This window comes from Buteo buteo, chromosome 20, assembly GCF_964188355.1.
Source record: "Buteo buteo chromosome 20, bButBut1.hap1.1, whole genome shotgun sequence".
In the NCBI taxonomy this organism is placed as follows: domain Eukaryota; kingdom Metazoa; phylum Chordata; class Aves; order Accipitriformes; family Accipitridae; genus Buteo; species Buteo buteo.
Window position 1 is genome coordinate 5,368,505 of NC_134190.1, and position 23,249 is coordinate 5,391,753.

At 42.7% G+C, this 23,249-nt stretch overlaps 1 long non-coding RNA gene across 1 annotated transcript in view; it reads right to left on the reverse strand.

Annotated features, from left to right (window-relative positions):
- Nucleotides 1-20,921, reverse strand: part of LOC142042316 (uncharacterized) — a 42,680-nt gene extending 21,759 nt beyond the window's left edge. The window contains exon 1 of the long non-coding RNA XR_012653708.1: nucleotides 20,863-20,921. This is a non-coding gene — a long non-coding RNA (uncharacterized LOC142042316). The remainder of the gene's footprint in view (nucleotides 1-20,862) is intronic.
- Nucleotides 20,922-23,249: the final 2,328 nt, after the last annotated feature.

Here is a 23,249-nt window from a genome sequence, read left to right on the forward strand (position 1 = left end):
CATGCCCTCTTGCATATGGTGTTCCTCGCCATTGGTGTCCCAGCCCTGCCCTAACACACAACCCTGCGTTCGCACATCCTTTCTCCCTGGGTGTCTGGCACAGTCATCTGCGAGAAACATTCAGAACTTGGCTATTTCTGCAACAATCGCAGAGAGGTGCTCTCAGTAGCCCCAGAGATGCTAATGTCTTCGTTCCGAGCCCCAGCTGATGATGCTTCCACCCATTAGGCTCCTGCCACGGACCTGCATCCGTACATACTGGTGTTAACTGCACAGATGGAGAGATGGTTTCTGGTGTGAGTTACTGCCATTTCCAATCCACGACTGGCGAGTGTCTGCCACTAGGGAAAGCAGTAAATTTCAAAAGTCTGTCCTTTGTTGATTTGTTACCCATCTCGCGGCTGCTTCCTCTCCTCCCTTCCACATGTCTCTGTTGAAATAGCACATTTCTATTGGCATGCTTTGAAGGCATGTTCCCTTGACGATCTTACCCTTTCTTCTCCTATCCCCAGAGCTTTGTAACTGCCTTTTTTACCCCTAAGAGAAAAAAATGTACTGTGCCATTGTCTTCCTTTTCAGGAACTTTTACACATTAGTGCACACAGGTTTGCATTCCTCATACTGCTGGTTTCCTCTCTATACACCTTATTTCTTGATGCAAGATCAGGAAATATCTTCTTCAAGGACCATACAAAAGCAAAAATTTGCTATTTCTATTGCACTAAAAGGGGTAAATCTATGTGACAGTAAGACTGCAGAAAATGCGATCACTCAGATTCCCGCCACAGAGCAACCCGTGTTTTATACAGCCACAACTGATAGAGTGACCCCAGAACTGTGAGGCAAGTGGGACTCCAGCAAACACTCTCAGTGATTCCCCTAGTATCCCATGGGGATTTTTTTTTGGACTTATTTTTGTTTTGACTTTTCTGAATGTGGCACTAGATTAAATGTGAATTTTGTATTTCTTATGCTATCTCACTTTGTCTGAGCATGATCTACTTACGTGCTACTTCTGTGCCAGTAATAGTCACCTTAATTATTCCAGAAACTAAGAGACAGGGACAATTGTACCAATGCATTCACTTTCATGGAGCATCTGGTATTTTTACTTTATTCTCTAACTTTACCTTAAAGTTCCCGAAACATTGACAGTCTTTTCTCTATATTATAAATGAAAAAGAAGCCTTTTATTACCTATTTGCCTTTTTTTATAAAGGTCCTGGTGACATAGTTTGTAAACTGCGAGAATTCTGGGACAGCATCATTTAAGAGAGGATTTTAAACTATTCTTTTATATTGATGGGCTGGCTTAATTTACTGAATTTCTTGAGCCTTCTACCAGTCAAATGTGAAAATCAAAATTAATTTGTTAATTATTGGCATTTGTTTAGACAGAAGGGGAAATAAACTATTGCAGTCTCTGTATATACGGCCTGGTAATGCATATATAAATATGCATTTAGCTATAGATTCTGCTTAATCACAGTCCAGAGGCCATTACACATCCAAAGAAATATTACTCATTTCATAAAGTGTAAGGCTGAGATGTGGGAGTTCTTTTCCTTCATTCCTTTCCTGGATTTTTTGATTAATCCAGGGCATGGCTGGAGTTAATAATTTCTTCCTTTCATTTTATTATACCCATTTTGTCCATCTGGATTTTTTTAGCTTGTTCATTCTCTGGAGAGAAGTTGTGTGTGTTCACACAGTGCTTAGTGCGCTGCGGCTCTGAGCTCAGGTGAAGCCTCTAACTAATTCCTAAGTAAATACCACCCAAAGGAAGAATTCGAGCCCTCAGGTTTTGTCCCACAAAGGCTTCCTGGCTGGCTAGTACAAGGTACGAGGCTTGCCCTGCCTTTCATCTTGGAGGACCCAACCATGTGTTTGCATTGGTAAGAAAAAAATCAAAACGTAGCTGTATTGTGCTGGCTGGGGGGAAGGGGTAGGGAAGGTCAGTCTAGACAGGGAAAAAAAAGGGTGAGAACAACTACTTCGCGGTCTGTGTCTCTGAAGTTACTCTGCCAGCGGGCTGATGCTCTCCCTTTAGACAAGGAGGGTCTTTTACCCTTAAAGGTCCCACCTGCAGCAAAAACCTCTCTTTTCAGTTATGTAGTGAAGCATCCTGAAAATATATTACATCAAATTAATAATCCCTGATACTCAGTTTTTATATACCTTGCTGTTGGAAGGGAAAGTCTCCAGGAAAAATTATTTTATTTAATTTATATATTGCATGCCACGATCAACTTTTAGATGAATTTAAAATAAATTACAAAAAATATTTCAGTGTGACATGCCAGCTATATCAATGTTGTCACAACAGCAGCAACTCCCTCATCAATAAATAAAGCTAGTCTGGGTCCTTCAGGTTGTTTTACTCCTTGTAGAAGTCTGTCCCAACACATCCCCCCTCTGATAGCTCGTACCATCTTTCTGATATGGTAGCCTTTTTGAGGCTACATGCATCCACAATTAATTCTACTTGTTATCACGTCAATATTGTCCCTAACTTCAAAAATTAATCTTGACCGTAGCTGTCTCTCCTCCTAATATATTTAAGTGAGAAATCACATCACCCCCTCTGCCTTTATTTTGCCAGGCTAAAAAATATCATGCTTTTTTGTTCAGGTTTGGTCACCGTTAGCACAGCCCATTCTCCAGAAGCCCTTCTCCACACCCATTCCAACCTGGATCGCTCCTGCTTAAAAATGAAGTCTTAGGAGAGGTTGCAGAGCATCGGACAAGATTTTCCTCATAGTACAACAGTCTGCTCTGCTCATGGTACAACAGCACAGATATTCTTCATATTGGAAGCTACTTGGGGAAATTAGCCACCCAAGTGTCATTTCACCTGGCTTAAAAGTTCTTGATTATTCCATAACATAGTTTCTTTTTTTTTTTCCCCAGTCCAAGCCCTCATTTCCTAAAAAACACATACACATTATTATTATATTTTTGACAAGAATTGAGTCTAGGAGTCGTTACTGTTTTCCAGACTTTCCCATTTTACTGGATGGGGACCACTGCTTTCTAGCCACATTTACTCACTATAAACTTATAAGCAGCTATAAACTTGGTAAGATTATCTGATTTTCTCTTGATTCCCAGATATTTCCTCTGCTGTTCAAATGTGTTACAGAGCCCCAGAAACCTGCCTTCCTGTCTTCCACTCTGAGGAAAAGGTTTAAAATCACCACAATTGATGGCACAGCAACATCCCATTGAGCGATGATGCATCTAAATTGGTAAGGATGAAGGCAACCTGTTACCCAGGATCAGCGGGGTGAATGGAGGTTTGAGAACATGAAAAAGTAAAATAAAGATTTTTTTTCATGGTCCTTTTCCTTTATATATAGAGGATTCTGACTGGAGGACTGTGGTCCTCTGGGGACTTGGAAAGCGAGTCCCAAACGCTGCAGTCAAACTGCTTGGGTCAATGAGACCTCGCCTGAGTAAGCAGGGAGTTTCAGAGTATTTAGGATCTAGGCCTATTAATCATTCCACTCTGCACACATCTTGGCTCATGAAGGTGTTAAATTTAATTCTTACCAAGTCTTAAACGAGACTCTGACTCCTCTTGCATCCAATGTTCAGGAAGAGTTCTTTCACTGGAATAAGAACTTTCCCATATGTGTTTATTTCAAGGAAATGCATCCATTTTTGGTTCTTCGGTTTCCTTGATCGCATTTCCCGAGATGTACATCTGCTCTGGTGTCACTGCCATAGATTTTTTTTCTTTCTTTCTTTCTAGACTTCATTTCTTGCTACAGTCCAGGCTTAGGTTCATCAATTTTCAGCCTGGGTGACTTTAAAAAAAACCCCACTATTAACTTCCTCCTGTTGTGTATATCTAAATATGGTAGTGTCTTTTCCTATGAAAAGCTTTGCCAAGAGACTGTTAATTCAACCTTGTGTCATTATATCTTTCATGGAAATCCATGATGTGGAGAGGTCTTTACCATCTGCTTCCATCAGGAGGGTTATCTCGGTGTCTAGACACTATACTGATAGGCTTTTTAGGTTGCTGATAGATAGACGGGGCTTTGGAGAGCTTGCGTTTAATCCTCTTCAGATGTGGATGGATGTTTTCCGGCAGTCTGGGATGAAGTTCAGGATTGTATTTCAAACAAATTTGTCCTGGAGTGTAAGTGGGACAACTTTGGTTAACAGTAACAGGTCTGAGGGATTAAATGCGGGATTAAATAATATGAGAATCAGAAAGCCTGCATTTTGATATAAGATATGTTTATCTTCTTTTGGTTTTTAAACACAAATTAAAATTCTTTGAGCAGAGTAAGAAGTTATTCATACACTTCTAAAGGCAATGATTTCCTTTAAGGAAAACTGTTATAAAAAACATAAAAGAGCAAAATAGAAAGGGAGCGTGTGCCTATATGCACATGAAACTTTTATCACTGACACTTTAAAATACATAGATTATATAAAAAAATATTTTTAAATCTTGGTGGCTGCTCGCCGTTTGTTTATTTTGGCACAATTCTGTTCTCAGAAAATGAGAATAAGGCAAACAAACATAATCCTGCCCCCCATCGCGTTCTGGTTCTTGTGTGAGAGCACAATGCAGCAATGTTTGGGTCTCGAACAGCAGAAAGCAGCATCTGTTCTGAAAACCTGCCTCTGTGGAAACTTTTAAAACTGCCAGACATTCCTGTCCTGTGAGGTGTATGTCCTCCAGCAGCTCTCCTGGGGTTCCTGCAGTCCCCCTGCAAGGTGGTGAGCACCCCCCCGAGCAAGTGGTTTCAAAGGTGCTGGAAGTGCTTTTACCTGCCAGGAGGAGCTCGCTATCAAGATGGTGGTTCTGCATCTGTGCCCTTCTCTGGCTGCTCCGAGCACAGCTCTCAACTGCCCCCACCTCAACCTCCTCGCTTGCCAGCATCCCTGGGCAGACCCGTACCGCTCTTGCCTTGCCTCCTACTCTTGCCCCAGCTCCTCAGCCGTCTTCCAAACTGAGTTTGGTTCCTTTGGGTAGTACAGCTGGGAGGTCATACGTACAACTCGCCTTCAGGAGAACTGGTTCATCAAGGGGAGTTCCTCGGGGAACAAGTCCGGGACTGATCTTGTTTTTATTATTTACCAATACGAAAGTAGGAGTGTGAATGAGTGAATGAAAATTAGCCCGTAGCTAACACTATCAATACGGAAGACGGAAGGAAGGAAGATCTTGTTGCCCTTTCAGACTGAAGAGGTAGAAACACAAGTATAAAAATCATGCATTTAAGAACTAATAATGAATATCTAATGAATATCTGTTAAGAGATGGAATCAACTGAAAAAGCAGAGAGAATAGACTTGTGTCCAGATTAGTCCCATACAGCATTGTATGGCCCTTGGAGATACATAGCAAATATCTCCAGCAGAAGAAAGCAAGCATTCACTCCCTTATAAGATGACATTGATAGCATCCCCACAGGAATATTGTACACTGTATTCTGACAATCCAGGCTTATGAGCAATAAAATTGGGAATGGAGGATGTCCATGCAACCAACCAGGAGAACGGAAGGACTATCATGCAAGAAAGATTAAAACACCTAGGCCTGCTTAGCCTAGCTAAATACAAGCTTTAAGGAAATATGATTGCTCAGGATAAATGCACACAGATGGAGGGGAACTACTGAGGTTGCCAGACAATCCTGGCAGCAGAACAGGTAGAAGGGAGCCATGGATACAGCCATGCTGGGAAGCAGGAGAAGGTTTCTAAACACCAGTGTCCAGAGATGCAGATATCAACACATGGAATAGCAGCATAATTTTCAGTGTCTTCAAGACAGAACTGGACGTGTTCTGGAGGAGATCACAGAGCATGGCTTCTGGCAACCACAGAGGACTGAGCTGAGTGACCCCACGCATCCCTCACTCTGTGCTCAAAGCTGCTTCGAGCAGCCTGTGATTGTCAAGGAGCACGACAAAGCCAGGCAGCCTCCTTACAGCATAGTACTCTTTTAGTTTAAATTTCAGCTACAATACCAAAGTGAAGAGACACCAAAACCTTGACATGTTTGTCTTTCCTGCCTAGAATTTAACCGTCCTCTTGAACAGCTGTCTACAGTTCTGACTTCCTCAGCTCCCCAGTTCCCAGGGTATGGCTTTGCTCTTCTCTCCCTCTTTCAAGGATTTGTCTCATCAAGCTTTCAAACTTTTTCTGTCAGCCTGGTTCAACTGTGGAAGACAATTCTGCACAGTGTTGGAGAAGGAATTTAAAATCCTGCTCTGGAGGCAAGTCCTATATATTAGCTAAAACATATTTGTCAGTGCATACTTCAGTGACTGCACAGCTGGAAACCCTGCGTATAGGGCTGAAGGACAGTTTAATTTGCTGCCTTTTCAGTCATTTGCCTACTGAAAGACTGTTACAATGCAATGTACATTTGACATAATAGGCTGGATTAAGTTCACCAACACACCCAATGCAAGCTGCCGACCAGACCTTGAGCTTATCAAGAGTGCTGTGTGCCAGTCTGGCATGCACACATCCCAAATCTTTCATTGCCAGGCCTGTAAAACATCTGAGCCTTTTCCAACACAAGATGGTCCTGCAGCAATATTCCCTTTTGTCCACCAAAGTCAAACTAGTAAATTATCATTGGTAAACCAAGCATGGGTTCAGATGCACACTTCTGCACAGAGGAGCACAATTCAATTCTTCCAATAGAAATTTTACACCACCTTTCCTGAAATGGTTTGCTTGAAATGTTAGTTGAGTATTTTCCTCTGAAGCATGGTAAACTGAGTGTTGCTCTAACTTGTTCTGGCAGCCAACAGTGTCAAGATACCATATCTGCAGGTGAAGATACACAGCCGAGGGATTTATGGGATATGCTCTTTGATGTCTGGCAGTTTTACATGGAGGACAAGTGGATGCCCTGCCTTTGCAGCACCACAGAAAGCTGATGCTGGAATGAGCAGCTCTGGGGCAGGCTGAGCTATACATTTCCCTTCAGCTGGGATTTAGAAGTCAGAACGATTGAAAGGACAGGGCTTTTTACTTGTGTTTTGTAGCCAGCCAGAAGAATGCATGCTTTCTGGTCTGAGACGCGGTATGGCTATCGGTGTCTGGTTTTCGTAACCATCACTTGTTATTGTTACCTCACAGAGAATAGCAGGCAAGCTAGGAAAAAACCCATGTTTGTTTATCTAAGAAGTTCTTATTTGACAAGTGAAAAACTAGAAATCGGATAAACGTGAGAACGATCTGCTGTGGAAAAAAGTACTTAGTCGTAACTCAGAAAAACCACCCAAATTGGTGGTCTGCAATATGATCAGAAATAAAGGAAAGCAAATATGCAGTATGAATACAGGTATCCATCGTATCTGATCTGTGAAAGAAGAGCTTATATTCCTGCTCCCATGTGGATTATAGCTCAGAATTCAAAACCCCGACTGCAAAAATGTAGAAATCTGTTAAAAACATAACTTCTCTTAACCAACAGGCATATCATAAGTCCTCAGACTGTAATTTATCAGCTATTTAAATAGAAAGGGATTGATCACGAGAGGCCTCACAAATCCTATCCCGCTGTCAATATTCAATAGTGTTTTAACGTACCGAAGAGTGTGTTGCCCAAAACACTGGGGTGCTATGATTTACTGGCTGGGATTGATTATGTTTCTGGTAGCACAGATGGCTGAAGTTTTCATCAGAGGATTTTCTCAATATGATGAAATAAATTCTCAGCTGCCACATCAGGGCATGAGGGTCCTTCTCACTGGGAAGAAGACAGCATGCCCCCCATGTGGGCTTGCTTACAGGTGCGTCTGTCATATTTGTGACCATACACAGAGTTCCTCCTCTTCTCTCTAAATGCTTTCAGACTATATTCTCCTGAAGAAAGCTTCCAGTTATCAGTTAAAAACAACAAAAGTGCCCACTGAAACAGCAAGCACAGACAACCATTTAATGGGTGAAAGGAAGAAGATAGTTGGATCCAGCCACTGCTTGACAGGTCTTGCTAAAGGTTAAATTCTGACCAGTTCAGCACAGAAGCAGTAGGATGAGAGAAGAAAGCCTATAGACTTGCTTCTCTCTCAAATCAGGGACACACTGGCATTTCTTTGCCTATAGAAGAAGGGGGAGAAAAAGAGCAAGAGCAGAACCAAGACCTATTGCAAATTCCACTTGTCATCTATGCTGAAGTGCAGTCCAACTTTTAAGTTGGTCATTTCTGAAGCAAAGCCTGCTCATGTACTTTTCCTGAACTGCTCTGTCAATTCAGTTTCAGCACATGGGAATCTCTGCCAGGTTCAAAGAGGGTAGACAAGGAAAAGATCTCCATTCTACACAGAGAGAACCATTGCCATGATCCCACAAATCAGGACATAAGCTTTCCCAAACCACTGAGATGCCAGAAAGGTTAAGGTTGTTTGCCAGAGATACCAGATACCAGGAGCTATAAAAGGCTTCCTGGCCTCTGAATGCATTGCTATGTAAAATTGGCTTGCTTTTGCCTTCTTTCTTATGCTTTTTTTTTAATGAACAGACTTTTGTAATATTTTCTATCATGGCATGTATGTTATTATCCTAGACTAAATGCAGATATGTCTTTACTTATTTATCTGGGTGTGATTTGGACCTAACTCCAATTTTTCCAGATAGAATAGGGACCATATAGAGAAATGTTTCCTTTCCTGTTAAATACTTATCAGCAGGCTTAAAGAGTCGAGCACATTTTGCTCAAAAGACATCATTCACTGACAGCAGAGAATATGCAGGACTAACAAAGGCAAAATCATCCATCTTTTCTCCGACCTCCGCCTGCTACAGACCTTCACGACCGTGGGGATGTTTTCTTACAAATGTACTTACTTTACAGCTGGAATATAGCATTTCTCCCCACTGCTGGAAACATAGAAGCTCCTGCTGGCTCAGAGCAGAGACACTTTCTCTTGGAGCAGAACTTTCCCTGATCACTCACTGGATGTAGAACAGCTCACAAAGCTGAGAGGTCTCGCAAGCAGCACCTTCCCGTTACCTCTGTTCATGAGACAGGAATTCTCACGCGATGACAGTTAAATGAGTGAGAAGTCTCACTGAATCACACTGCGAAATTTTCTCCTTGCTGGAGTGAGACAGTGTGCTGTAAAAAGCTGTTTGAAAGTGAACAAGTCGCAGCCGAAATAAGCGAGAGCTGACAGGTTTGGTCCTGCACATTACATTCCTTTGTAAACCAGTGAGATGCTTTCTGTGAAGATTTTCCATGCTCCATTAAAAATAAAAAAATCTTTTGTCTTGCATATATGCTGTAGACAGAGACCGCTTAACTGTAATGGTGGATGGGATTTATAAGGAAAGCTACACTTCTAAAGCAAGTGAGAAGAAAAAAAGGGCTTCATACATTTAAAGGATTACATTTCAGACTGTGGAAGGATAAGAAAATAAGTTTCACTAAGCGTTACTAACAACACAGAAAGCTACCATCTGAACCTCGAGCACGTACTAGGGATAGCTTTCTAAGTCACAGGAGCACTCTGCGGGGCTTCAGGGTTCTCCTGTTCTCCATAAAGCTTCAGCTAGGAATCAAGGGGAAACATTCAGCCTAATACTTGGCAAACCTACCTCTATATTCCACTTTGTCATCATCCACAACAACTCATGGCTTGCGTACTGGAGAGGAAGGAATTGCTGAGGAGGAGGAAGGGATGCAGTTGCAGAAGATATGAACCTAAGTTGCAGTGGGAGATTTTAGTTAGGCTTTCGGGAAAATCGTACCCCAAGCCTCAAATTTGGTGTTGCAGAAGCCAGTTTTCTACCACAAGAGTGAAACCCAATCTCTCAAATTTCAAATCTAACAAATCTGAGGCATTTTCCCTGTGTACTGTAGACAAAACTTATTTTTATTACCAGGGAAAAATAAAGCTAACAAAAATAAAAGCTGCAACTAGGACACACATAATTTTCTTCTTACAAAAAAATATGAACAACCATATATATATGGGGAACATGCTAGCTGATACATTATCTTTTACCTCTATTTATTGCTAACTTGAGGCCAGATGCTGATGCCTTTATGCACAATGAATCAAATCTCTAAGCAACTCTATCATTGACTGAAACAGACTTGCAAGAGGACTACTCGAGTACTCCTTAGGGGTGTCAGCACCTGGTCTGGGAAGCCACATTAATTTTAAACATACTTTTGAAAACAGAACAATGTTTAGGCATTGCCACTTTGGATTGTTAAATTGCTATGACAAACTTTGCCAACTGGCCCACGCATACACAAAACAGAACTACAAATGTTTGCATGCAGCACAGAGTGGTTACAGAATAAGCTTTATATGCTTGCATGTACACACACATACATAATTCAGCTTTTTGAAGTAGAACCAATTTGAGCAAAAGACGGTCCAGAAGCTTTTACCATTGAGCTGAAACAAAAGCTGGGGTAACATGGCTCTGCTCGGTGCTCTCCACAAAGCAGTGCATCCTAACTGGAAGCATGGCTGTGTGATTCCTTTGGGAATGAGAAAGCATCCAGCCGCTCTCCCGGTAAATGGGTCACCTGTAAGGGAGCCGGCAAGCTGACGCGAAAGGTGTTCGGCAGCAACTGGATTTTGAGAGATCAGTTAGTTAATGGAAAATGTGATCCAGAAGGTGCAACAAGTGAAAGCATTTCCTTGTTAACCCACCTCTGGTATTTGCCCTGCAAATATACTCTCCAGCTTCATTTGCTACCTGATGCCCCACCTGAAATCAGTGTCTCATACAGAAAATCATAACATGAGACACGACACACTGAAGGGTCATCTCAGTTCCTCCCCATCTCTGTATCAATAAACACAGAGTTGCATCTGGTACAGTACATCTAATGATTGCACTGTCCTTCCTATACCTTTTCACCAACAGAACAGCAGGAAATGAAAACTCTGAAGGTACCAGAAATTCAAACAGGAAAACAGATGATCTGTTCTGCTTCTGAGGAAGCCCAAGACTGCCAGAGACCAAGAACACCCAAGCAGACACAAGGACTTATTCTAGGGACTGGAGCCAAATTAAATGTTTCTTTTAAAAAAAATGTCATGAGTATGATTAATATTTGTGTTTGGGGAAACTACTGTAATGGACTGACTAATACCCTAGAAAAAAGCAAGTGCTAGGAGTGAAGAGCTATCACTCAGGAGAGGTTTACTAAATTTACCAGAAACCTTTGTTTGCTTCTCTTTCTTATTTGTCCGTGTCCTGGTTTCATGTCTGAGGGTCACAGGATCACAAGATCACAGACCTGTTCAGGCTGGAAGGGACCTCAGGTGTCTCCAAATCAATTTTCTGCCCAAAGCAAAGTCAGCTGCAGGATCAGACCAGGGTGCTCAGGGCTTTATCCAGGTGGGTCTTGAAAACCTCCAAGGATGGAGACTGCACAATCTTCCTGGGCTTCTGCTCCGCTGCTTGGCTGTCTTCATGGGAAAGCAGTTTCTCCTTATATACAGTCTGACTCTCTTGTTTTAACTTATGCCCATTGCTTTGTCTTCCCACCACACACTACCATTAAGAGCCTGGCTCCATCTTCTTGAACCCTGCTGAGGAAGGCAAATATACCAGCAGGCATATTCCCAAAAATAATATGATGGGAACTTTTACAATCAGATTTAGTACGAGCACATTATCAGCTTTATGAAAGTAGACTTTTTTGAAGGTAGAGTGTTACATGTAAAGTAATACAGCCATAGAAAAATTGACCGATTCTGACAGAATATAGGAACACAATCCTTCAAGACATTAAACATTTACCAAAAATAGACCAATCTGACTAGTAGTATGTAAAATTCTAATTCAAAGATATTTTTTTTTTCCTATGTGGGTCCTCAGAGACAATTAAGTATACAAACTCCAAATATTTGACACTTGCATCTCCCCCCCCCGGCCCAATGGTAGCTCCATATTACAGATTTATTTTTTTTTTTAATGCTACAAGGAAGAGTACATCAATATTCTCTACAACATCTTTTGAAAACAAGCATGAACTAGGTAGGAATACAGCAGATGGAAAATCTTCATACATGTAAAAAAGAAATGTTGTAAAGCAGATGGTGATCAGTTGTTCAAGTCAATGAAAAAGAGGCATTGGTTTTCTTTGCATGAAAGATACTAGCAAAAAAATCCAGTTATGAGGACAGTGAGGGGTGGACCACCTGGGGACTCTGAGTAGAGCAGGCTCAGTAGAGCCTTTTAAGAACAGGTTAACATCTGTTGGAAGTGAAGGGTCTACCCTGGGATAGTTCTGCTTCAAGGCAAGAGTTAGATGAAGTTTGACTTCTGTCCATATTCTGGTTTCATGATATCCACCCTGGTCTCATGGATCCAGCTTTTCTTTGTCATCTTGCAGGGTTAGCTCCCAGGCTTTTAATGTTACATGTGAATCTCCAATTCAGGAGTAATTAAAAAAAAAACCAACAAAAAAACCCAGAAGATAACTGCAGATAAGGTTTGGAAGAATCGTGAGGGTGGTGCAAGGACAAAAAGGAGAGCAAACGAGTAAGGAAGTAAAAGACCTGAAGGACAACAGAGAGATGAATGCCAAGAGCAGGGTAAGGCCATTCTTCAATTTGCTGAGAAAAGTGGTAGACAGTACTGTGGAGTATTATAAACGCTTCCCAAGCCATAAGACTTGATTCCTCTTGCCAGCAGACTCACAACTTCACAGAAGAGCTGTGGATGGGACAGAACCCAAGAGGAAGAGTAACAACCTCGGGTTGAGAAATGCTTTTCTTAGCAAAGACTTTACACCTTTGGGTGATAAGTATCATTCACGCACATGATGAGGTAACTGAGAAACAGAACTGTAGGCTCTTGGGTGTCAGGATCAGCTCCTACCCGCTTTGAAGCCCAGTAGAAAAATATTTCTTCATTCACTATGGAGTCATACATTAGCTCTCAGCCAGAAGGCCACATGAAAGAGGATCCTGGTTCTGCCACAGCTCTTGCCCTACAAAACCTGATTCTTGAGCTCCGGTGTCAGGATGTGTTCAGGTTGGCAGGGCAGAATCTGATTTGCAAGTTAGAGCAGAATCTGGTAAAGTAACCGTATCTGCTACAGACCTCTGCTTATAAATCTGTACTTGCATTACACAGGAGGAATGGTTAGCAGTTAGATTGCCTGGCTCCCACAAAACTTCGAGGGGAACAACAGAAAAGTCTGTTGCAGCTATGCAAATGACTACACTGTTGAGTGATTGAATGAAGAGTGAAAATAAATATATTCACCACGAAGCAAGACAATTTGAATCCAGAGCACTTTTTCAGCCATCTACAGAATATTTAATTGATATTAAATTGGAGCTTGTATAGTGTAAGCAGAAGCCTTCAATTCTACCATGGCAGTCTAACCACAGAAAAAAAGAAAAACACAAGTGTCCTTATAAAGTTGAAGCCTGTGGGTTTGGATTAAGAAAGTGACATGAATTTTTTTAATTTTTTTTTTTTAAGATCAAAAGTTCAGTCTGGTTTCTTCTGTAGATTGCCCATAGTTCTGTCCTGCCAGGCTTTGGCTGAAAGGAACAGCAGAAGTATCAAAATATCTCATATATTCCTGTTCTTGCAATATTTCTGGCCCAACCAAACCCAGGCTACTTCTGCTTCCCCTGACCACTGGCTGACTGAAGTCTGTTCTTCCAGGATGGTTATTTAAGAGGTGTGACTGTCAGCCCCAGCCAAGCAGTGTTTACTTCCTCTGCCAACCCTCTTCCCCAAAGATTGCTGTCGTTTTCCCAGGGGCACACATGCTCCGAGGAGGGCAGTGCTTCATCAACCTCTCTGAACCATATACAAGGCAGCTGTTTTATTGCAGCACCACGCAAAGGGTTTCCTCCCACTTCTTTTTGTGCAGCCACACGTTATACATCCCCTAATGTGGGGAAGAGCTGCAGACATGGATCAAAGCTGCTAATAGAATCATGGAATAAACGAGGCTTAATAGGCTAACTACTTCAAATGTGATTAAAGTTACAAGAAACCAATCCTTCTCCTTAACCAGGCCTGGCAGTTCCAGGTTAAAAACTGATTTTGCGAGGTTAGATGCTCTTCTTCCACATTAGTCTAGTTTCTGTATTTTTCCCCTGTTCCCACAAGCTGCAATTTGCACATTTCCCAACAGAACCCTGCCAAGCCATCAAACAGACAAGCTGGCAACTTTAGGGACTGAGCAGCAGTTTTAAGCAGAAGAGAAGGAGCCAGCCAACTACTCAGCTCCCTTCCCCCTCCCAGCAAGTCTCTGCTATAGTTTTGTAGGTCCTCGTATTTTTATTCACCTTGTATAACCAGTAATTTATCAAGTTGGCCTCTCCCTGTCGCTTGCAGGCCTGTGTATTGTATTGATTTAAAACACTAAACTTAGAGAGTTCCCTTGCAGCAGATAGTGCATGCAATTGCAACTTTCTTCATGTTCACCTTGATGGTATTTCACATATTAAAAATATGAAACAAGGTCATTTTTTCATGCTAATTAAGAGTTGTTGTGACAGAGGGTGACCTAAATGTGAAAGAAATTGGCTAGAGTAATGATAGATCAGGTGTATGTTCATATTTTTTCATCTCTGTCAAATATGCCATGTTGTTGTTACGTATTTGTAATCAGCCAGCAGTAAGTTCAGGACAGGAGAAGACTTGCAACTGGTGCTACCTGGAATATGATGAGACAAAATTGCTAAAGAAAGAGGAAAAAGAAGTATTTAGGAGACACTTTGCAATAGATGCTGGATTTTGAAAGCGCCCATCATTTTCTGCATCAGTGAGGCTAAGACCATTTGCAAGGCCTATACCACCTGGTAAGGGACAGCTTTCCTAAAAGGAAGAGTTAATAATCAGAAGGGACCTATGCAGAGATGTGTGTAATCGAGAACACCACAGAGGAGGCGCACAGAGATCGAGGCTGTCACAAAACAAGAGCCGGAGGACCTCAAATGAAATTAACAGGTGGCAAGTTAAAAACAAACAAAAGGAAGTACCTTTTTTTAACCCATTGCGCTGTAGAAATTCATTACCACAGGATGTCGCAGATGCCAAAAGTTGCGCCGCTCCAAGAAGCGATTAGACAAGGTAACGCGAGAAAAATTACCCAAAGGCTCCTGAGCACAAAGGCACGGTCGCTGCTGCAGGACGTCCCTGAGCCGCAGGCGGTGGAGGGGGGGGAAAAGCATCGCTCTACGCTTGCCTGTTCTTGTAGCCTTCCCAACACGTCTGTCCTTGGGTACCGCCAGGGACAGGATACTCCTGCCCCACGAAGCCCTTTGGTCTGAGCAAGAAAGCCGCTCTTACGCAGGGATGCTAACCAGCAGCCAATGGACTGGGTCTGGCCAGTAAAGCACTCCAGCCTTCCCTGCTCTTTTTCCCCCCCCGAGGAGTCCAGGAATAGCTGCTCAAGAAGCAAACGCCACGCAGATGCCTCAGCCGTGCTCGCTCGTAACCCAAGGAAGCAGGGAGCACCTCGAGGGGTCTGCTCGAGACAGGACGGGGAGAAGCATTTACCACGCGTAGGAAGGGAGAGAGATTTGGGGCAGACTGGTCCGAGAGAGGGTGACATGTCCTGCTGGCAGCACAGAGGACACGTGCATCTACAGCCTAGGCTTAGCGACGGTGGACACTGGAGCATATTCAGCCTCACCTGTCCATTAAAACATGTCATAAAAGCAAAATATAGATGTGAAATCTTCTGCATCTCTCTTCTACTCTTCTAGTACGCATCCACTGAAGGCAATGGGAGGTCTGCTGTTAGCTGCTGGGCCACAGGATCAGCCAAAAAAATGCAAGACTGGTGGTATTTTTTTCCCCCACCCCTATTTATTACATTTTTTTCCTCCTTATGTTCCAGGGCAGAATTGCATGGCAAATACATAACCTGGTGGATTAATCTAAATAAAATCTCTACTCCAGCTCCTGGAGGTAGCCACCTGATCTCCTTATTCAGCATAGATTATAAGATTCTGGGGTCTTTGAATGGCAGGAGCCAGAAATACCCTGTAAAACATAAGGTGCGTCTGAATACATTTGATTTTGTAAGATGGTGTTAATATTCAAGGAACCTAAGAAGCATGAGTTCATCATCAAGTATTCCAAAGACTGATCAATGTTTATTTATGAATGCATGTATAATATATATATCTCAGTCATAAGTTCATGGGTTATGCGCCTGTAAAGAAATCTGTGAAAACTTAAACAAGAAGCTGTCATCCCATCAGCCTTGAAAAGCTGAGACAGCAGAGAAAGGTACTTTGCTAATGGAGCTCTGGTTCTATTTTTGCTTTCTACCTAATGATTTTCCTTCTGCCTTTTAGTTATTTCAGCTACTCTGCAATTTAAAAATAGCTATAACACAGCAGAATAAAATACTTTGTGTTTCTAGACATCCTTTGAGAAAACTTGATCAGAACCTTCCTTATAGTGTCCCTCTAGATAGTATTGCCTTTTTAAAAAAGTTTCATGTTCCCCCCCCCCCCCCCCCCCGCCGCTCTGGTTTCACAGAGTCAAGTATCTTTCTTTGTGCAGCAGGAATTAAGCAATTATGAATAACTTAATGATGGACAACATACCTTTTGGACACATATACATAACTACTGTAACATCTTTCCAGCAAACACCACACGATCTCCTCCAGAAAAACAGAAAAACTCATGAAAAAAGGGACACACACAGCCCTTTTTCTTGAGCAGAAGTCCCTTGCTTTCTAAAGCATTAAACACGTCAGTTCTTTAAAGTACAGCCTGCTGTATAAATCACCGAACAATGGAAGGGCCCTTAAAGAACCAGAAATGCATCAAGATTTACTGCCATGGTTGTATATTCTTTTAGGACTCCTCCAACCAGTTGGGTTTTTTTTTTCCCTTTCCATTTTCCCTTTTTCTTTTCAGTATCTGACAAATAAGGTTCCTTATTCTCGTCCCTGCAGAGGGCAACAAAGAGCTTTGCTGCTGGTCAAATGATTTGATTTGCACCCTAATGAACTACTGTAGCCAATTATACCATCCTCTGGCTACCGGGCTCTTGCAAGCCAGCCCGAAGCTCCGAGCTGACCCATCACCTCTCTGAACATGGTGCTGCTGCCCGGCTGCGGGTGCTGGCCGGGCTCCACATCAAAGGCTTGATTGTTCTGACTTATTGGCCCACGTGTTTCTCAGGGAAACGGATAAACCCTGCAGAAAAAGGAATGCAAGCAGGAAAGCTAGATCTGTAATCATTCAAAACGTCATATAATGTTTTGAAGTGATTTTTCCTTTTTTTTCCCCTTCTCTAATGCAGTTGTTGGAGTACTGGGCTTTCAAAAATCCTGAATCAATAAATCATTTTTTCTTCAGAAGAGTAGAAACGTTGACTTAGCAAAAGCGCAGGGTAATGCATAAAATAAAGTTACATGTAGAAACCATTTTCAGGTTCCACACTTTGCTTTTCTGCAGGAGACGTTATTAGAAAGCCTGAAATATTTAAGTACATGGCAGTTCAAGCTGCATTCTGCTACATACAGAATATTTTTTTCTTATCCATCTCTTCTCCCCAACTATGGGGCCAGCTACCACTTCATCTCAATGTCTGTGTATTTGTGCGTATGCACGTCGGAGCGGGGGAGAGCAGCATTCACTCTGCTAGCGTGGAAGTTTCCAGCATGCCATATGCATTATGGCTTGCAGCACAGATCGTGCCTGCAGGCTGACAGGTTCCCGTCCTGTATCTCTTCATTATCACGAACCCCTGACAGCACGGCGGAACGTTCAGACAGCAGGAGGAGCTGCATGAGCCCACATCTCAGCTCCGCGCATCAGGGTTATCGGTCATCAGGTAAAGGATTGTACTGGCAACTTTGAGAGACATTGAGGAAAATACAGCAGAGCCTTAAAGAGCAGGTGAAGAAAAACCTAACAGCATTTTCTGTTGGGTGTGTGACCTGTGCTCCCTGGCTACAATCATGAACACATGCATAGATGCCTACCAATATGCACCCCTACATTGCCCAAATACCTACCAGTCCTACCAAATCTCTAGAGGCTTGGTGGGGTTTTGTTCATTCCCCCCACCACCACCACCTTTTTCCTTCCTTTAAGTAAGACTATAGAGTTGAACAGCAACACAAGACAGTGCAAGCCAGCCCCATACTGCAGTGGTTTGTTACAGAAGGACAAGCCAAACACCCCTGGCTAAACGACTCTCCATCCGTCGCATCTGCTGCAAAGCCTTCCTCAGATCTTGTAGCTGAGACGGCTTAAGGATAAGCGCAGGAAAGCAGGTAGGATGCAGCAACATCTATCAACAGAACAACTGACAGAACCGGGTGGGGAAACCCAGGAAGGCTTTTGGCCACACCAGCCTTTTTCCAGGTCTGAAACAGTCTGGGAGAGCTCGTCCCACATTCACACAGGAAGGAAGGGTTTGCTTCCCGCAGGCTTAGCACGTCATGGGTACAACCACTCCCTCAGGTGACTCAGAATTTCACATCTCGTACAACCTACACATTTGCAAGTTCAGAGCCTAAAACATGTTTAGAAACTTCAGGGCTTGGGAAAAAAAAAATAGTCCTGGAAACCTATACAGAAAAAGTTAGTGTTGGAAGTTTTTTTTTTTTCCTTGGGTCTGGTAGGGAAAAAATGGGGGGGAGAGGGGGAAGGAGGCTTTCATGTGAAATACTCTGTCTCAGAATGAACAGTGAAAGAATGTTTAAAGTAATGTTTACAATGATACTGGAATTTTTCCCTAAATGGATGTTTTTTCTGAACATCTCCTTCCATCCCCTCCCCCTCCATACTTTCCAAGGAAAATATTTGCTTTCCAAGCTTGCAGCATTTCCAAAATTTTTACATCTGTAGCAAGGTTAGGGCTGGGGGTAGGACTGGGGCAAAGATCTGGGCCAGTAAGGTAGGATAAAATAAGGCAGACATGTTGTAAAATAAGGATTATAAAACAGAAAGCGGAGGCTACGTTTCTGGCTGGTACAGACACGGGACCCTGACCAGGTTCGAGGAACAGTGTTTGTTCCTGGAAACCCACCGGGAGGCTGACAGCCTCTGCAAGCACGGATGACCTGACTTGGTTTAATCCTGAAGCTCACAAGCATCTTTCTGTAACAACCACGTCAGGTCTAACAGTTCCTACCATTCAGGGCAAAGGAATAAAACAAGCTACAGTTTTAAAATTAAGCCAGACTGTGTCAAAAGGTTGCTGGACCCAGGCAAGGACCAACAGTACCTGGACTCAGGCAGACAGCAATCCTGTCCAGGGAAAGGACGCCCATGTTCATCTTTGTTTCTGGAAATGAGTTTTCCTATCCCTATTATAGAGCTACAACTCCACTCACTGGGTTTCTCTTTGAAAGCCGCATACACCCGAGTTCTTGTTTTGTATATAAGTCACCACCACTCTTGCTTCCTATTTTCAAGATTTAATTCTTACCTCCTATCTTAGGGGTATGTCAACAGGTAACAAATACACTCAGGAACTCAGGGAAGCACCACCTTCAGCATTTGGTACAGCCATTATTATTCAAAAGTCAAGCACCTGTATACATTTATTTTGTATACTAATACTTTCTAAATTACTAAGTATATTCAGCTAGCTAAATCAGCAGACTTTTTTGTTTTTAAAGAAATGAAGTTTCATTGGCATAAACACATAATAAAGTATTTTAAAATTTCACCAAATTTTCCTCTAGGAAAAAAACCAGCCTCTGACATTTCTCTTTTCCTCAAAAAGACCTGTAGATGTTCTGCCTTTTCTCACAGTCACATTTGCATGTCTCAGATTGACCTGTGATAGCTGCCTGTGTTCTCACAGTAGATACAATATAACTGACACTCACCATAGTCTCAAAGCACCAGAGAAAGGTCCTGTAGCCCTAGAGAAGATCTGACATCCAGCTTCTTTCAGCCACAGAGCCAAATTTAGTCAGGGCCTACTGCCCCTCCCTAAATAATGGGAAGGCTAATTACAGTTCACAACCAGGTGTGATTCAGAAAACCTTTCCTAATGTAACTCCCTCTAAGGACCCAGCTGGCTTCAAGAAAGTGTTTTTGGAAAGTCAATTAAGAGCGTGTCTCACCTGTTTTAATAGTGAGGCTAGACCTTGGGAAAAATTGTATCTAAATTCATGCTATTTTACACCATCTCTAAATTATTTATGTAGTGTAGCAATGGTGTTGCCTGTTAGGTTCATATAGATGATAGCCACAGCCGAAAGCAGGCAGGAAAGGTTGACACAGAATAAATGTACGCAGGGTAGGAATTAATCAGTAGCAGTGCTCATTGCAGAGGCATTTATCCGTAGTTGCTTTCACTTTTCTTCCTCCAGAGGCAAGGTTATACAGCGTCCCTCCTTACAGTGCTGCTCAAGTCTCTCTTCACTTTGCACCATGCCTTTTTCATGAATATCCACTTCTCGTACCTCCTCATACCTACAGGTCCGTGGCCCCAGAGTAGTTAGAAAGAGTTGACAGCAGTAAGTTAAACTCTGTTAGCACACATGCATCCTCAGAAATTCGCTCTGGGGAGCCACACCTTGACGTCGAGCTGAGCAGTGTCTCAGTTACACCCTCAAGTAACTCAGGGTCAAGGCTAAGAATAACTCCTTGGTCCACCCAGTTTACAATGCTCACAACTTTCACCATTACGTCTGTAGGTACGGCAACCGCGCTGTGGGTTATCTGCTCGTAACACCCATGCAAACACATCTCAGCCTTCACCAGGTCTCCTCTGCTCTCCGTTACAGCTCAGGAAACAGCTGGGAGAGGAAAATTCATTTCAAATATTTGTACTAATACAAAGTTAATTTCTCGGTGAAGGTTTCTACAAACCTTTCATGATTATTTCATACTAATCCTTCCAAACTCAAGTTCCCCAGTGTGAAAATCCACAGAATAAAATTCTTCCTACCTCATTCACCCTCAGCAAATTTCAGCTGAGCTGTAACCCGACTACAGACATTAACAATTCAAACAGAGAATTTCTTTTCTGCGTTTATAACTCACAGTTCTCAGTGGAAATAGTTACATAAATCACACTGTTTTGCTGTTGTTCCTGATTGCACAATATAACAGTGTGACCATACCAGAGCAAACATTTCATGTTACACCCAGATACGGATTTCAAAATTTCTCCTCTGTTGGCTTATTACTTCGGCCACCAAAAGAGGGAAGGAAACAATACTATGTAATTAACAAACACAACATACATATTTAGCTGAAAAATTAAACTTTTAAAATTGGAATATCCTAAAAGTAACAACTGATGAGTTATGCAACAAAAAATACACTGTTTCTTTAAACTATTCGGACTGGACGTTTCAAAATACATACCATAGGCAAGACTTATTGATTTTTCAGTATAACTGCATCAGTAGAAGGTGGGAGATACAAGTGAGGCCAGGCAAACACGCACAGATCCCTCTGTCTCTAAAGAGCTTGGCAGCAAGCTACAGCTCTGGCTCCCTCCAAATATCCTTTTGTCAAACACAACTTATTTATTTCTACCTAATCCATAGGCTTTTTGAGCTCCCACTAAACTAAACCAACCTCACAAACACACTCCTGCTCTATGCAAAACCGGCTCTGAAATATTACAGAGGCCATCAGGAATGGCATCCTGATGGGTTTTAGGCAAGATTCATTTTGGCAAAAGGTTTCTAGCAGCATGCTGCAGGTTTAAATTCCCCTGGATATCTGCCCTGGTCTTCTTGGAGTTGTGCCTAAATATCTAACTACATCCAGGTACAGAAAAGAGTGAATTTGCTTTCTCTGGCCCAGAAGGCTCGCACCGGGGAGGGAAGCGGCAGGAGGCCGGCAACCCCCCGGGGAAGTTTCAGAAGCACGGTCCTTTCCAGGGCTAGCCCCGCCAGCCTCAGGCACCGAAATATTTGGGGGATGTGGGTTTAATTTTTCTGTTCGTTCACAGGAGAGGTATAAGATGCACAGCTGTTTTGTTGGCCTGCCAATCTGTTCCCGTCCCTCGCGCTGCCTTGCGCTGCCTGCAGCCGTTTAAACCACGGAAAGAGCAAGTCCATCATTAGGCTTCAGCCAGAAGCTGTAGCTTACCGACTATTTACATCAGTATCGATTACTAGACTGGGGAAAGCAGTGGAAAATCAGGCCTTTTGTTGAAATAGTTAGGTGGTATGGGTAATGCACGTGAGGTGTTTTGAAAGTGCTTCTGTCTGCTGGCGTGGAGAAGGACGCACAAGCCCACTCCCTCGTTCCAGTGTTCGGCAGTGAACTTCACATAGCGTTGACTGAGATTTATGGATGCTATTTATTTTAATAATGCTGGGTGAAACCAATCCATGTTTTCTCAGAGGAAGCACATGCATCTAAGTGAAAAATAAAAACAAACTATTTTTCTTTGGGAAAAAAAAAAGAAAAAAAAATCTTAGGAGTGGATCAATGTAAATAAAGTGAAAACCATATAAGAATGAGATGTTGGAGACGTCAGCAAAACAAACAGCTTAGATGTCTTGGACTTGAGCACCTCTTCAGCGCGGACCCTCACCCTGCCAGGCCATGCTGTTATTCTTCTCAACGAGTGTTAAACTCGGAGGAAGGGGCTACTGCAGCTATGCTCAAGGAAAATTAATCTTCTGTGGTACTTCACCATACCACAGCACATTCTAACTTTCCCTATTAGCAAGTACAGCCCTGTGCTAATGACAAGCCAGACCTGCACCATGAACAGGAGCCACTTATTTTCTGAGGGAGAATAACACTGGTTTTTTTTTTTTTCCCTTTTTCTTCCCCCTCACCTCTAACCCCCTGTGTGCTCTACTCTAATGAAAGGTCAGAGGTTAGGACTTTATTTTCCTCCAGACCATGAATGCTAAATAGCATCAGCACCAACAGTTCAACGACCCCTGTGTGTTCTGAAGCCACTGAAAAATGAAAACAAATGTTAATCTGGGGTCTGACTCAGACTCTCTTTGCTGATCTATACTTATGGAGCACATTAGGGCCACTTACGAAATCAGGCTGAGCGGTGATCTCTGACCTCGCTCTGTTTTCAGATGGCCTCGCTCCATTTGCTGGAAGCCCGGTGCTGCCGCCGGCCTCGCCGCGCCGGGGCTCGCCGCTAATTCTCCTGCGGTGCCCGCTGCCGCTCACGTGCAACGTACATAAGCCAGAGCAATCGCCAGCACACATCAATGGAAACGCTCCAATTTAAGAGTAGATGGCTGGAGTAGGTGTTATTAGTAGCCTGTGTCAAGCCGTGATTGCTCACATATGGCTGCAGGCTGAATAGCACTTTTGATTCAGGGCAGAGAAAGAAAAAGTTGG